This window comes from Chiloscyllium punctatum, chromosome 11, assembly GCF_047496795.1.
Source record: "Chiloscyllium punctatum isolate Juve2018m chromosome 11, sChiPun1.3, whole genome shotgun sequence".
Taxonomy (NCBI): domain Eukaryota; kingdom Metazoa; phylum Chordata; class Chondrichthyes; order Orectolobiformes; family Hemiscylliidae; genus Chiloscyllium; species Chiloscyllium punctatum.
In genome coordinates, this window is record NC_092749.1 from 36,996,577 (window position 1) to 37,008,661 (window position 12,085).

Genomic DNA, 12,085 nt, shown 5'->3' on the forward strand with positions numbered 1-12,085 from the left:
TCTAACTTTACTTATAAGCCATGGTTTGGCCATTGTTTTCTTTGCACTTTTGTGCCAAGTTTTAATCAGCAAAAGAATCAAGGGTAATGGGAAAAGGCAGGGACAAACTTTAGGATTTTCAAAACAGCTATGATTTCATTGAAAGGCAGAGACTGAGGAGTCTGAATAGCCTACTTCTGCTCTTGAATCCTAAGGTCATGTCGTTGTTTCCTTTGAATGCCAAATGAAGACAGGTGCACTTCACTGTGAATAATAATGCTATTAGAAATTTTCTAAGGTATATGCAGTTGCTAAAGAAACTAGCTTGTCAAAGACATGGTCTGTTTCTTGTGATTATGATTGTATTCAGACTTCAACAGCTTGTCATTGTTAAATTGCACATCTATGTCACTGACCTTCGACCTTCAGCAATGTTTCCTGGCTATGTGATTCACAGGAATTGCAAATTCAAAAGTGCTAATCACAAGTACACAAATAGTATAATACTGACACTATCATTGCTGTAAAAATGTAAAGATATTTGAAGCGATGAACCCAGTAGGGTTATTCATAATGTGACCAAACAAGGTGATAATCAGCTTGTAAATCCTTCCTTTGACAAGTGGTAAAAGTGGAAAAGTTTCCTGGCCAGCCTTCCTGCAGAAGGCAGTGGCAAACCAAATATAATCATGGCCAATCCAATGGAGGTCCATGGGTGTCAATAGCTTCTGAAGACCATAATAATTGCAATAATATCATGTTTTGTTTATCATTTTTTAAAATGTTCCAATCCTGGTGTTACTGGATTGTGAATTTATTTAGAGAGGTCTTCAGGACGATAATTTACTGTAAATGTTTCCAACAGGCTAGTCTGAATTAATCAATTTCACATCAATCCTTTTGATTTTCACAACCTGCCTTCATGTGGGAAGCCACTGACTCCATTTATCACCCCATCACAAAGAAGGACTTCAGACCAGAAGCTCAGAGGTGCCTTTGTACGTGGTGCAGGTTCAAATATCTTAGTTATGCTTCTTGTATTGGCACTGAGTTATCAGATCCCAGCCTGAGCATGTTTCAATGGCATCATTATCTCTGGACCAAGGAAAGGGAACAGGTCTTGAACGACTAACACCTATCCCGGGGAACTTGCTGAAGTACATATGCAGATGTTTGGGCATGTGTGAATGTGTATGTTTGTGTATATCTAAAAGGAAGCAGTCTGGCATTTGACGCCTGTGATCAAATAGCTGCACTCTATTTAATCGCAAAGAATAAGTGAGGCCCCTTAGGCAGTTAATGCCTACGCTTTTGTAGAAAAGTTTTTTTTTTAAAATAACGAATCTGACACAAGGAGCTGATAAGAACGCGTCATTATTTCTTTAGCTCATGTTTTAACCCGGGAAAATGACTTCATAGATCAGTTCGGAGCCATTGCAGTTTAAGGCGAAAATAACAAATATGTTTTTGCTGTGAAATGTCATTATAAATCGTGAGACCGCACTGAGTACAAAACTGTGTGTGGTATTGCTAGTGAAGGGACGAGTCTGCAACCTTGCACCCCTTGTATATTATATGCAACCCTTTCAACATGCTTATTTGATCAAATGTGAAGGACTTGTCAGCTAGGTCTATTCTGCCCTGTACATGCTCACATTGGCGTCTGTCAAAGATCTTTTGAAATGCTCCCAAGTGATTGTGCTGGAAGAGGGCAGCTGTACTTCACCTTGGCACTTTTGTTTCCCTGAGCACGTGACAGCTGGAATCTCAGTAATCAGTACACTTGAAACGGAAATGCAAAAACAAAACCCCACAATCTCACAAATGTAATTAAATAAGCATCTTCAGTTTACAATTACCTCACTGCGCTGTTTTGAACGGCTGGATGGCTATTTGAAAATGCTCAACCATGCTTTCCGGTTACATCTTCAAGTGTTCTTTCTGTGCTTCTTCCACTCCCCTTCACCCTTCTCACATCTTTTTTTGGAGTGTTCTACATTTACCCTCCGTTTCTCCTCGTGTCCCTTTCGTCATCCCATTACTTCACTTTCTCTTTCCTCCTTTCTGTTTTCCTTCCATTACTTTTTATTTTCCTCAGCCTCCTCCACCTCTCTTGCTGTCCCTCCTCTGTCAGATTCACTCGGGTTTTTCCAGAGGTCAGTTTCGTTCTATGCATCTTCTCCCTCTGTCCCCGTTACCTCTCTCAGCGCTGCGTCCTTTTCTATTTCTCCACCTATTTCATTTTACAGTTATGACACTGGCTAGCACTACCGTTTGACAACTAGTTATCGCACTGGGGCTTAAAGGGAGCAGTTCAATTTGCCAGTCCCTAAAGGAAGCGGTAAATAATATTTCTCCACCGGATACAATAGCAGGACCCCGGATTTGAGCAGTGAAGAGATGCTTAAATAAGCTAATGCGGCCCACTGACCTCTCCGGAGTAAGCCCGCCGCTGCCTCGGGAGCTGGTCTCAGTTTGTCTTTCACCCCGCCCCCATCGCTAGACACAGGGATAAATGGTACCATTTCCTCTTTTACAGGTACATTGAACTCTCGGATCTTTCCAACCAAGTGCTCCCTCCAAGACACTAACAAAGAGTTCCATTCTAAGAATGGATCCCTCTCGGTGGATCAAACCCACTTCATCATGAGGTGTTTTCTGTTGAGATAAATGGAATGATTTCCTGTGCTGAAATGTGTCGCTTGGCTGTTTGGGACAACATCGAAAGATCTCGAATTCGCTTTTGAGTTCATTTTTATTGGTTTATTGTATTAACCGTTTCTGACATTATCCTCGTATTTAACCACTTCCTCTCTTTTACAATTTAATCTTTTTTGTATGTGATTGAAGTAGTATTTCGGGATAATTAATCAGAATCGGTGTAGTTTTCATACTTAAACGGGTCGGAAGTCCGGTCTAGTGAGCCTGTACACATTTTTATTTGGTGTTTCTCTGAAAGGACAGATCTTTTGAAGCAGATGGTTTTATTTTCTTATCCTGGTCTTCTAACATTTTTAACTCGATCCTTGGATTAGTTCATTTTAATTGCCAGACACAAAGATATTGTTTTCATTTTGAACGTTAGCGTTAGTTTTGTTTAAATCGCAATGTAAGAATGAAATGAGTTGATTGGCAAAAACGGATTTTTTTTTGCATCAGGATTATTTATGAATTTTGACTTGCCAACTTCTTCCTGTAACTGCACGAGGAAGACTCCGACTGAAACAGTCTCCATTTGTTCCTCAGAGCTTTGCATTTCGATGCTAAGCGATTTATTAACCCAGCGGTCAGATGTTGTAATTCCTCCTCTCGTAATAGTCACACAATAAGTTCAGGGTCTGAACTGACGCGAGCGATCCTGTCTGCGGCAGGAAATAGGTTAAAACTGAGAGAATTTCACCATTCACTCGTGGTCCCTTTCAGCCGTCGGCACTCGCAGTAACATTCAGAAACATTGAGAGAACAGAGTGTCGTTGGAGGAAAGCGGGAAAGATGAACGCTGTTGCACTTTACCATTCATTCTACTATGACAGGTGTGAGAGGGTGATGGTTTAGGTTCAGTAAGTCAAAAATTAAAACTGTTGTATGGGCTTTCGGAAACCAATGCTTGCAATAAAATCATTCGAATGGGTAAATGAACAGGGAGTCTTGAATCCAAGTATTCGTGTTTACAATCAAAGGAGATCGTAATTATTTTAGTTTGCTGTCAAGTAATCATGCAACCCTGGTAACTTCCATTTGTGTTAATGATGGAACAATTACCATCCGTGGAACTGGTAACTCTACAGTTCTGAGACATCATCTTTGAGAAAAATTCTGTAAACATCTTAACCTACTTTGAATGCATATTATGAAGCTACAATCCCCAGTTTGTCATAGTTTGATATGGCCTACAGGATAATCTCTGTATTTTATCACCTTCAATTAAATATCACGGCATAATAATATACTACCTTGCATTTTGATGACTTCATGTTATTATGTATCCCATGCCTTTGCCATAGCTACCAACATTAGGCAAGGCAGTAAACTACTCGGTGAACTTCCAACAAGAGTATAGTTTGCATTTATAGTCACCACAGGATCTCCAAGTCAGTTAAATACTTTGGAAGTTTAATCAATGTTTTAACATAGGAAGAACACAACCTTGTCGACAACAAGCTTCCTACAATGGCAATTAAATTAATGGCCAAACCTCTTGTTTTTAAAGTGTTGGTTCCAGAGGTAACTGTTGGCCAGCCCATTAGCACACCAGGAACAGTGCCTTTGGATAATTGACTTTCACCTGAGAAGATCAACTGGACTTCTGCTAAATCTCACGAGAAGGATGGCATTTCTCACAGTGTAACACTGCCTCACTACAGAACACAAGGGCCAGGTTTTGTGCTCAAATCTCGAGCATGAGTCTTGAATCAATAACCTTCGATCACAAAGATGAGAATGCTATCCATGAAAGAAGGATGACACTACATTTATTTACTGGGGGTGGCAGGGGTGAGGTGGCTGTTAAATCTAAATATTAAGCCAAAGCCTGCTTCGAATCCATTTTCATACCCTACACAAAAGGATTGAATTAAAATAGCTATTACATAGCCATGAGACCAGACAAATACATGGTCAACTAGCTCCAACAACAAGAGGAATTATGCTGAGAAATTATTTTAGAATTAGCTAGAATTAAAGTTTAAAAAACTGTGAGCAATTTATTGATCTGGTTGGGCAACAATAGAAGACAGCAATAGGAGTATTAATTATGCACCCTAATTGGCTAAGAGTGACTTGTGATATCTTCAAAGGACCTCAACCTTTCATTATATGTATTAATGCCTTTGATAACACAATAGAAATGTGTATAATAAAATATTCAATTACTGGAAATTTGAAATAAAATTTGAAAAGTTTGGAAATACTCAGCAGGCAATTTCAACACAAGTAAGCATGAGGTCATCCATTTTTATAAGAAAAACGATAGATCTATACATTATTTAAATGATAAAAAGCTAGTAACAGTGGACTTTTAAAAGCTTTCTAACTGTGTAAATAAACCACTACAATGCAGAAGTTGAGTACAGAAATAATCAAAAGGCTAATGAAGTGTTAGCATTCATAACTGAGGTGTTAGAATGTAGAGGAAAAGAAGTTTTTCTAAAGCTTTATAAAGCTCTTGTTACACTACATCTGGACTACTTTGTATAGTTGTACAACACACTTTGGATGATATAGTTTGGCCTTGAAAGGAATGCAACACTAACCAGAAAGTGACCTAGTTTATATTATGAAGTATAGATCATGAAGAAAAATATATACAAGCCAGGTTTGTATCCAATGGAATAAAGGATAATGAGGATAATTTGATTGAGGTTACAGTATTGCAAAGAAATTGACAGGATATAATTACAGAAATCCTTTTCTACTGGCGGGAGAACCTAGGACAAGGGACAAAACCATCAAATTCAAGGCAAGCCTGCAATAGAAAAGTTTGTAACACAAGGTGTGGTAGATGTCTGGAACTTAGTGCCACACAAAAAGCAATACATTAGTTCAATTAATCAATTCAATCTGAGGTCAATAGATTTTGCAGGGCAAGCATTGAAAAGGAAATTGATTATGGCAAATAATTGAGGTTAGGGTACAAATTTTCCATTGGCTCATTAGGGTCCCTGCCTCTGAGCCGGAAGGTTGAGTTGAAGTTTCACCTGCTTCAGAGTTATAACAACTCTGAATAGGTTGGTTAGAAAATATCTCCATTATATCATTGAATGTTGAAACAGGCTTGAGAGCTCTTTGATTCTAAAGACATGTTATCATGCAGAATGAGGCCATTTTGACTTGTGGTCATCTTCTACTTTTTCCCTATAACCCTCCACATTGTTTATATTTAAATAATCATCCAGTGTTCTCTTGAATGCTTCAATTGAACCTGCCTCCAGTACATTTCTAGGCAGTGTAAACCATTCCTAACTATTCACTGTGTGAATGGAGAATTTGCTTCTTTTGCAAAACCCTTTAAATCTGCACCCCCTGGTTCTTTATCATTTTCTGACTGGGAACAGTTTCCCCCTAGGTACTCTGTCCAAGCCCATCATGATTTCAAAAACTTTACCAAATCTCCTCTGAGCCTTCTCCTCACCAAGGAAAGCAATCCAAACCTCTCCATTTCATTCTCATAACTGCAGGTTCTCATACCTGGAAGCATTGTTGTAAACCTCTTTTGCACTTTCTCCAATGCATTCAATCCTTTTTAAAGTGTGGTTCCCAGTCGTGCACATTGTGTTCCAGCTGGGTCTAATTTGTGTCTTATTTAAGTTCAGTATAATTTCCTTGCTTTTGTACTTTATGCACTTAATAATAAAGGCTAGGCCCTGCATATAACAATTCTCTCTACATATCTTGCCACCTTTAATAACTTATTTACTTATACACCCAGGTCTGTCTGCTCCTGCACACCCTTCACCACAGCATCCATTATTTTATACTGTGTCTTTATGTTCTTTGTACCAAATTGTATCACCTCACACTTTTCTGTACTCTTCCTTTGCCAACTATCTGCCCACCTACCAATTTGCTTCGGCTGTTTTGGATTTTTACACTGTCCTTCTCACAGTTTAGAGTCAACAAATGTGGCACAGGAAAACCATAGTAGGTCACACAGCATCTGAAGAGCCAGTTGATGTTTTGCGAATCTCTTCTCACAGTTTGCAATGCTTAAAATTGCCTATATCTGAAAACTTTGAAATCATCATTTATGAGAAGATCTAGATCACTTATACATACCATAAAAACCAATGGTCCCAGTGCCTACATGAGAAATCACCACGCCACATGGTTCTTCAGCCCAAAATATGCCATTAACCATCGCTCTCTGCTTCCTAGACCATTTTTCTACTGACCCCTTTTATTCTATGAATTATAACTTATCTTACAAAATCTGTTGTGTGGCATTGTATTGAACACCATTGACAAATTCATGTACCACACATCACCAGCTTTGCTTTCATCAACCCTCTCTGTTGCTTCTTCAAAAACACTCCAGCAAGTTAGTCACACATGATTTTCCCTAATAACTCCATGCTGGCTCTTCTGGGTTAATCCACGTTTTTCCAATAGACAATTAATTCCATCCACAGTAATTGTTTTTACAAGTTTCCGCATTATCAAGGCTATAATTGCTGGGATTCTCTTTATGATCTGTTTTGAACAAATGCATAATGTTTGCAATTCTCCAGTCCTCTGGCACCATTCCTGAATCCAGGGAAGATTGAAAGATTATTGCCAGTGCCTCTGCAGTTTCCACTCCCACCTCCTTCAATATTCTTGAATTCATCTCATCTGATCTCAGTGTCTTGTCAACAAGTATCAAGAGCTTATTTAATACCTCCTCCTTATCAATTTTAAACCTTCCTAGTGACTGAGTTTCTTTCTCTGTCACTGTGATCTGGGCAGCTTCTGCCCTATAAGGACAGATGCAAAGTGTGCATTAAGCACCTCTACCATGCCTCTTGCCTCTTTGTGTAAATCTCCTACATATTGTCTTGAATCAATCCTATTCCTTTTTTTGCCACCTTTTTACTGTTTATATACCTCAGAATACTTTGAGATTTCATTTTATGTTAGTTTCTGGTCTTTTCTCAATCCCACTTTGCTTCTATTTTTTGTTTCTTCACTTATCTTCTCAATCTTCTGTATTCAGCTTAATTCTCAGTTGTATTTACTACCTGACATAGTCACAGACACTTTCTGTTCTTTTAACTTGTTCGCTGTTTCCTGTGCCTTCTAAGGAGCTCTTGATTTGTTTCCCCTACTTTCCCATCTGAGGGAATATGTCATGACTGTACCTGATTTATCTCCATTGTTCAGCTACAGCTTTTCCTGCCAACATTGGTTCCACTCTACTCCAGACCCTATCTTCATATGAACATATTTTAGAAGGTGCTTTTCTCTGTTACTGAGTCTTTGCTATGATCTATGTGTTGTGATAAAAAATATTAATAGCCTCAAAACACTACATTCTATTCTATTTGAATATGGCAATGTAATAGTCATACCTTAATGGAATAATAGTGAGTGTTGATATACCCTGCCATATTTTCATATATTATCAGATGCGAAAATACAAACATGATGTGAGAAATCTATATTCTTTCACACATTACTCAGCTAACATTAATAATTTGTACTATCTGTTCATTGCATTCTATGTTAGGGCAGGTCCTACAGATACATCAAATCACACACAGGAGATTCTGAGGTGACTGGGAAAGAATGGTTGAAGTGACTTCTCATTGTTTTGTTTAATGGTTCATACTTCGAATGTATTTTTTCCTCAACAAACTACCACAGGCCTAAAGAACACCACCCACCCATTTTGCTGGGGAATTCCACATACCAGATTGATACAAGCATTCCAACAGCCCAACAATGAAAGCTAGTTACCCAGATTATATTTACTGCATTGAGTGGAGCAAGACCTAATTCAGACCTTTCTAATCGATAGATAGGAATATGACCACAGAACCTATGGTCATTATCCATACATATGCAAATATCTGATAGCATTTCAAGACTAAATATTATATACTAAATACTATAGACTAAATACTAAACCCAATATTTAGAAACTATATTCAAGTCTCCATCCTGGACTTTTGAATGTGGACTAAATCCAGCACCTACCTTCTACCTCAGCAGTAGGATTGCTGAACCAATTGCTACTTTGCATGACTGCAAATATCTGACAAGATGTCAATCCAACACTTTGACATCTATTCCACAGACTGACAGGTGAGGAGGATATGAATAATCTCAAGGCTAACCTATTAAGTACTGTATCATTGGACAGAAATTCAAATCTCTTTCACACATTACTGCAAACTAGGACACTACTTGCTATATTTTCATGGTATGTTATCATAAAAGTATATTCACAATTATAGCCTGTCACGTTTTGTGTCATACCATCAGATAATAATGCATATATTCTGCCAGATTGCAATGATACGTTATTTGAAAAATACAAGCACCAAGTAGCTCTTTTTGATTTTTTTAAAAATAATAATATTGTGTTCACTCACACTTTAATGACATATCACCAAGATGGCATAATTCTTTATCATAGTTTGTTGACATATTTCGGCAAGGTAACATGTATATTTTGTCTTGCTTCCTGCATTCTGAATAATAACTCATGTTCAGTGTTATACTTGTGACATTGTCAGAGAATAAATACTTGTGTTCTGTCACAGCTTGGTGACATACTGCTGGGTAATACATACATCCTGCAGCACTCGGTAATAAAATATATATTGTCAGACTTTTATGACTTTATTGGGTATTACAACACATCTTACTCTTGTCATGCTTTGTTGACATTCTGCTGGGCATAGCAGACATGGTCTAATACCTGCCACAGTTTAACTTATAACAACAAGCTAATAATGTCAAACTTTGACATAATGTAACTGAACAATATATTTATCACACTTCAAAGATATGTTACTGAATATTTTACACGCATCTTCAGTCACTGTTAAGTAATGCTGCAGTTTATTAGTAACATATATGCACTGTATTTTTGATGCTATATTACTTTGTATATTTAGATGTATGTTATTGCACTACTAGATGAAATATAATCGATAGTTTCAATAGTTCATGTTTGATAACATTTTGCTTTGCAGTTCTGCCAGTATATTTTGTCATCCTTTGATGTCAAAACAATGAAACCTTGCGACAGTTTCAATATACATTACGAGTCAATGGTTGGGATGTGTGTAATGCATTTTTCACATTGGTGACATATTTGCAGGTAATAACATGGGCCCTAGTAGTGCTCGATGACCTGTCACTAACTGGTATCATTCGCTGGTGAAAAAAAGAGTAAGAGATATTGTTCGCAAGGGTATCTACAATTAACGATGCTGCTGATTAGCTTTATTTAATTGCACGCTTTCTCAGGTAACAGGGTAACACATTGAGAGTGCGCGGTCAGTAGCTGACCTTTATTGTAGACAGGAAGCAACAGCTTATTTATACTATGCCGGGCTGATAGTTTATATAGCAATTAGAAGGTAACCTCTTGCATTGTCTAACTTTCTAAAAATTAAATGCAGAATGACTTCTGTTCTATGAAATTCGAAAGTGCCTAAAGATTAAACGGAATGAAAGATAGAAATGACATTGGTATTAAATTATATTTTGTTCGATGACGCAATAATATTGATTATTTTCCCGTTTGGCAAGAGCTCACACAAGGAAAACAAACATTTGGGGTGGCTGATGACATAGTCGGGAGAGAGCTGCTGTGAAGAGGCTGAGCACATCCCCTGCAGGAAGGAAGTGGATTCTGGAGAAGGAAAACAAAAGATGGCAGCCGCTCTGACCGCAGTTTGAACCAGACCTCATCGCCACCCAGCTGCTTCCCAGCAACTTCCCATTACCTTTACATGACACTTTACCCCCTTCTATCAATAATAGTCGTCAATGTGTTCTCTTAATTAAAAAAGTAAATATCAAGTTAGACACACAACTCAGGCTCACTTTTGTGTAATTGTAGAATAAATGTTTTAGAAGCTAGCATTCTTACAATACAATGACCTTTGGTGATTAGACCCGTTATATCGATGTATTAACAGCTTTGTTCCTCTTATTTCCTCCCCGAGTCTCACGAAGAGCATTTGCAGAGAAGGCAGCGACTTGTTTGTACGGAAATCGAAAACATTGTAAAGAAAACTCAGCTTTAAATTAATGAAGTCTTTACACATCCACACAATTTGCTGAAACAAATTAATACATCTCAGCTAAAAAGACTGGGGAATGCAAGCTTGCATTTCTCCCCACTCGGAAGGCCAATGCGATTGACACCAAACCACGACGACAGTCCTATCAACACGTTTAAAATAGTACCTTCAATTTGTTAACACAACTTACCGAAAAGCTCATTGGGCGGCCTTCATCCAACTTTTCTGTATACAAAACTCCAACTTGGTCACAAGTTCTCACTACGTTTGCTATATTTCTGTGCAGCTTATTAGATAACGATGTTTGAAAATCAGAACAGGCAGAAACTGCAGTTTGCACTTGACCGTAGAAATCAAGCTCAAATTAATCAAGAACAAGTTGCACTATCACAAACCTTTGAGAAAGCAATTTCTTTAAAATAACACAACAGAACAAACAAAATAAACGCATTTTCTTTGAAAGTGCATCCATCACTTCCAATATCCCAGAAAACAAGACTGTAATGTTTTACTGCCAATCTTGAACGCTTTACAAAAAAACTAACAGTTGTTAAAATTGCGTACTACGCGCTATGTATTCATATTAATCTATCATGGGGCTTGTGTGAAACTAGTATGCATAAATAAATTGTCCTCATATTTATGTTTTGAAATGTTATCAACGCAGGGCATCAATAAATAATTCTGGATTAGCGGTGCTGGAAAAGCACAACAGTTCAGGCAACATCCGAGGAGCAGTAAAATCGACGTTTCGGGCAAAAGCCCTCAGACATTAGGCGTTCTCATTAATTAATTAAAATTAATACAGCCCTGCTTGCTCCTGAATGATGCTGTTACAAACAGCTGTTCTTTATACATATTTTATTTGTAATCAGATAAAGCGCCTGTGCATCGTTTAAATTATTTAAAAATAAACATCTTAGCCTAAATCTATATTACTGTCTATAATTAGTTTGGAAAGCACAATGCACTCAAGTATGCCGTTCCTCTATTAAAGAGTTTGCTTTTGTATAGGCGTTTACTTTCACTATAAATAGTTGTCGTGTCTGTTTGGGTTTTCTGCACACTGGATTGTCATAAAACAATGCATGTATTTTATATTGCAATAGAAAATTATGGCGTAGCTGAATCGTTAATATTTTCCGCGCCTCTTTTAAAGTAAACATAGATGTAATAATCATATCAACTTAAGACAAAGTGATATAGTGATGGAAGAGACGGGAAGTTTTGAAAGTTTTCGGTTCTAATAACCACACTACTCGTTTTTGGCTCAAATTATTTACGTAATCTTTAATTTATCAAACTTTGAAACTTATCAAACTTACCTATAGATGGATAACGTTCAAAGTTATTTATCTATAGATAAATAA